Genomic DNA, 6,000 nt, shown 5'->3' on the forward strand with positions numbered 1-6,000 from the left:
TAGAATGGAAACTGTGGTACAGGTCTTTCAATGCTTATTTAGGAGCTATTGATGGTCTTAGGTATAGAGCTGAGAGGAAGAAGAACCTTATGTACTATCATTTAGGAGTAGAAGGACAAAATGTCTTCGATCATTTACCTCCCTTTATACAACCCGAAGGTGGAAATCTGGATGAATTTGAACAAGCTGTTGCACAATTAGACAAATACTTTACTAAAACTAAGAATTTGGTAGTTCACAGATACAAATTTTTCACTAGGACTCAAAAATCTGATGAGAATATCGACAGTTTCATAACTGCTTTAAAAGTTCTAGCTGCTAAATGTGAGTTTGAAAACTTCACATCTCAATTGATAAGAGATCAACTTGTTGCTCGTTGTTATTGTAAGAAAACGCAGCAAAGGCTTCTTACTTGTAAAGATCCTTCGTTAGATTAGGCTGTAGACATTGCTAAGAGCATAGAGACTTCTATTGATGATATTAAACAGCTTGAAACTGCTCTATCCAATTCCACTGTTTCCGGTGCAGTTTCCTCTAAACAACTTCCACCCACTGACAAGCTTCCTACTCCTCTAAACCAGAATACCACTAGAGGTTATGTCAGAAGACCATACGGGTTTAGAGGAGGTAGGAAGTTTGTACAACACAGACAACAATTCAATTCAAGAATGTTTTGTTATAGATGTGGCTCAAACCAACATGTTTCCTCTTTCAAAAATTGTCCCGCATCCAATCAACAATGTGGTCAATGTGGCATAATGGGTCATTTTGCTAAGATTTGTATGAGCGGTAAGAAAAGTAATGTTAGGTGTGTCATTGAAGACAGTGAAGAAGATCTTGTTAATAATATGCAAATTGATTTACAGCATGTTGACACTCAAAATGATGTTACCTGTCAAAATTATGTTGTCGTAGTTAAACAACAGTGTAAGAAAGAAGAGATACTTCATGTGCCTGATCCTGAAGTTGATGTTTACATTGGTCATAGTCACATCCAGCTATTAGTTGATACTGGGGCTCGTATAACTATTGTCTCACATGATAAGTTTCTTAATTTTTGGAAGGACAAGTGTCTTCTACCACCAGATATCCTTACTGTAGCTTTTGAAGGAAGCAAAATTGAATTACTAGGTTATTTTTGGGAAAGCATTACAGTTTTTGGAGTAACTATCAAAGGGAAAGTTTACGTAGCAAAAAGGGGCATAAATGTATTAGGTCTTTTACACCAAGCTGAATTTGGTTTAACTATTAGACCTGGTAGAACCAATCCAGTTTCAATTGATCTGAACAAGAACATTTCAGTATCGCATATCTCTAGCGTATGGGAGCGTAAATATAGCAACATTTTTGAGGATCGCTTGGGTAAAATCACAAACTTTCAACATTTTATAAAAGTTAAGGAAAATGCATGTCCCGTAAAACATAAATTAAGCAACGTCCCTTTAAGCATCAGGAGTGATCTTTCTAAACATTTACAAAGCATGTGTGACCAAGGAATCATTGAGAAAGTTGAATCTACCCTCTGGCTTAGTCCCATTGTTTTAGCTAAAAAAAGGTCAGGGGATTTAAGGATGTGTGTGGACCTAAGAAGCCTCAATGAAAATATCTGGGTTGATGGTTTTCCCCTTCCTCGCATTGAAGAACTTATTGCCAGAGTTGGATCATCGTCGTGGTTTTCTAAATTAGATCTCAAAGCAGCCTACCATCAGGTTGAACTACATCCCCAGTCTAGACATCTGACTGCATTTATCACTCCTGATGGAGTTTTTCAGTTTTGTAGACTTCCCTTTGGGCTAGCTTCAGCAGCTGCCGTTTTTCAGAGACTCATGACTGAAATGTTTTGTGACAATCCCAATGTCGTAGTTTTTCAAGACGACATCCTTATCTTTACCAAAACTGAAAATGATCATGACTTCGCCATTGACCAAGTCTTTAGCACTTTAGAAACTAGAGGGGTTACCTTACAGAAGAGCAAATGCATTCTTAAAGTAAAAGAGATCGAATACCTCGGTCATGTTATCTCTAAAGAGGGCATTAAACCCAGACCTGGTTTAATTAAAAGCATTGTTGAAGCGCCTCCTCCACAAAACAAAGAACAACTTTTGTCTTTTCTTGGCCTCTGCGAATTTTATGCGAAATTTATGAAAATTTTTTCAAAAACCACAGAGTGCTTTAGAGAACTACTTAAAAAGGGTAATGCGTACATTTGGTCAGAAAAATGTGAGGAAGGTTTTCGATTCATCAAGGAGCATATTCTCAAGGCTCCTGCACTTCAAGCTTTTGTTGAGGGCAGACAAACTGTGGTTACTGTCGATGCCTGTGAGTATGGACTGGGTGCTGTTTTATCACAATATTATGAACAGAAAGAACTTACTATTGGGTTTGCATCTAGAACACTCCGACCTGTTGAGCGGAAATATTCTGTCATAGAAAAGGAACTATTAGCCTGTGTTTGGAGTGTTGAAAAATTTAAATCTTATCTATGGGGCAGGTCATTCATTCTTAAAACAGATCATCGACCCCTTGTTGATATTCTGTCTGGTAAAAATGTGAAACACACTACAGCACGTTTAGCTAGACTTTCTACAAAACTTTTAGAATACTCGTTTAGCATAGAATATATTCCTGGTGGAAGAAATTCCAGAGCCGACTGTTTATCTAGATTACCTATTGAGGACACTGATGAGCAGGAGTGGGAGTGTGAAATTGAAGAATGTTTTGTAGCTCATATTAGTCAAGATAATTTGTCCTTTAAGGAAGATTGTTGGGCACTTGAAGTTGATAAAGATCCCATTCTTAAAGAAGTTATTGGGTTAATTAAAAAAGGATGGCCAAGAGAAAAATGTCTTTCACCAGATTTACAGATGTTTTGGAAAGTGAATGATGAACTTTCGGTAGAAGGCTGTAAAATTGTCAGAGGCAACAAACTGGTACCTCCCTCGTGTTATCGTGAAAAGATTATGTTGGCCGCACATTCTGGTCAGCTCGGTTCTACCATTACTAAGAGGAAAGTTAGAACTGATTTTTGGTGGCCAAAAATGGATTCTCAGATTGATGATTTGGTAAAACAATGTTCACGATGTAACACTAGTGATAAAGTACTAGTACTTGAAGGTACGAGTTCTCCTGTCTCTCCTCCTGAAAGGGCATGGCAAAAATTAGGAATGGATTTCTTAGGACCCTTTCATGTTTTACCTTCGAACTCGAAGTATTTTCTTGTCCTAATTGATCATCTATCTAGATGGGTTGAGGTTGAACCTATTAACATTCCTAATTCTAAAAGTGTCATTAACTGTTTAAATTCGATTTTTCTCAGGGAGGGCTATCCTGAAGAAATTCTTACCGACAACGGTGTACAATTTGTTTCTGAAGAAATGAATTCTTTTTTGCGTACCTGTGGCATCAAGCACACTAGAACTCCTCTTTATCACCCACAGAGTAATGGTAAAACAGAAAGGTTCAATAGAGTTGTAGTTGAGTGTGTGCAAGCAGCTTATAGATCAAAATGCTGTGTGTTTCAAGCAGTGAAAGATTTGATTTGGTCATATCGCACCTCTCCTCACGTTTGTACCAAGTTTAGCCCTTTTGAACTCATGAGGGGAAGAAAAGCTCCATCTCAAGTTTACCCTTTCTGGATGGTGAAGTCATTTCAGCATGACTTTGACATGAAACACACGTGGGACTCTGCCAATCTAAAGTCAACTGAGATGTCTTCAAAACATTGTCAATCTATTCCTGTAAAGCTATCCCAAGAACTTTCTATTTGGAGATTGGGTCAAGATCAAGAATCCTGTGTCTGTTAAAAAAGGGTTGTCTTCTCAACAAATTATTGATATTTGTAAAAATGCTGTCAGATTATCCAATGGAAATTGGTGGAGTACTTCCCGTGTTGCCAGAGATCCCAGTGTTTCATCTGTTCCTGTTTTTTCATCTACCCCAAGCTTTTATTCTGAAATTGTTAAAATGACAACAAAAGTATGGGAAGTAGTAGTAACACTAGATTGAGCAGTAGAAAATGTAACAGACCACTATATTTAAAGGACTATGTTTAATTTAAAGTTTTTTTTTCTTCTGAGTGTCCGTATTTGTATGCATATATTTCTGTTTCTCTCTACTAGCATCTATGATCTATTAGTTTTTTTTGTTTCTGTTGTTGAAGGGGGAGGTGTGGTGATATGTTATACTGATGTCACTTAGAATGTCCTTTGACTGATGTTCTGAAGAAGGCAGTTATTCCCTGGATGCCTGAGCTGTGCCAACTTCGGTGGCTCTCTCTCTCCTAATAAATATCTTCCTGTATATCCAGTGTCCTGTACCTCATTACAGACCTCAAGTGAGCCAGAGCCACCCACCTTGCTCGAGCTTTCAGTGGCTCGCCCACCTCGAGTCGCACACAATTTAAAGAGGTGAGCAGCCAGAATGTTGGTCTTTTTGCTTCTGAGCCCATACATATGCCTTAACCACTATGGCCTTGCCTTCTATTGGAGCTGGAGCACATGCTGCACATGGACAGAAAGAGGAAAAAAGAAGCCAGATGGAGATTGCTGGCAGAGAGAAGTCAGCTGTATCCAGGACTTCTTTCCAGCTCTAGTGAAGTTCTACTACCCCAGCCAGAATTCACCCCATCCTACTGCAAAAGAAATACTGCATCTTTCCGTTGGGCCCAATGCTGCTCCTGTGATGCTGCATCTGCTTGCATGCAGTCCACATTCAAGGAATTGTTTCCGACTCCTAGGCTATGCCCCAGGGTACCATTATGATCAACATGGCCTTAGTCTCGCTTTCAAATGCTCACTTCTTTTGGAATGGGCGAGATCACAAATTAACTGGGAGAGCCCATGCATTACTTGAGACATGAAACTGGCAAGTAATTCATGCAACAAAATATGCAAAGTCACTTCACAATTAAAAAAAGGCTATTTTGTTAAAATGTAGACATGTTTCACCATATTATTTCAGATTATATCACTGCATTGACAAGCATTTACTAAAATTGATAGCTTGAATTTAGTGTGACCAGGGAAACTTTTCTCAAGATCAGTTTTCTTTGGTCAGGACAAAATCCAGTCACTTCTTACAAAACAAGTTATTGAATGAACTGAGTTTGAGCCCACAGGCTTCCTCAGTAGCATCTCTCTGGTGCAGAAAAAGAACAAAACGTTTCCCCTGTAATCCACTCAAAACTTTTCAACAGCTTTATAGTGTATCATCACTTCAAGATGGAAACTATTCTCCACCTCAGAGACATCCTGCTTCAGGACGATTGGCTGGTAAGAATGGAACTTCAGGACGCTTACCTGATGATTCTGGTTCACTCCTCGCACAGAAAATGCCTTCAGTTTCAATGGGGTCCTTCTTTCTTCCGCATTCATATCTCTGCCTTTCGGCCTCACCTCTGCTACTTGGTGTAGCAGAGGTAGCCCTCCTAAGAACCCAGTGGATTGGACTAATCGTGTAGCTCGACAACTTTCTGATCATAGCCCAGGACAAAAATCTTCTTCTCTCTAACTTGCATCTTTGCCAGGACCTACTGCTACACCTAGGATTCCTTATCAATATCCCAAAATCTTCACTCATTCCTTCTGAAAGTCTATAGTTTCTAGGGATCCTCTTAGATACCTCTCGGTCTGTCCTCCAACTCCCTCAACACACAGTTTTCCTAATAAAAAAGGAGATTTGGCATTCCTTAACCCTTTCTCATTCCTCCCTAAGATCTCTAACTTGCCTCGTGGGTCTTCTGGCTTCTTCAATTCAAGAAATATTTCCTGCCCGCTTCATTATCGTGCCCTTCAAAGACTGAAAATACGACATCTCTTCAAAGGCCTAGCCTATTCAGATCCTGTTTAGATCTAGGGTCCAGGGAAGAACTCCACTAGGTGACTGACTCACTTAGATGCTTGGAACAGGAGAACGATTTTCTCTCTTGTCTGAGAGTCCGATGCAAGTCAGACAGACTGGAAGCAAGATGTGGTTGATTCTTGACTGGAGGTGCATGATCTC

Source organism: Lissotriton helveticus, chromosome 9 (genome assembly GCF_964261635.1).
Source record: "Lissotriton helveticus chromosome 9, aLisHel1.1, whole genome shotgun sequence".
Taxonomy (NCBI): Eukaryota; Metazoa; Chordata; class Amphibia; order Caudata; family Salamandridae; genus Lissotriton; species Lissotriton helveticus.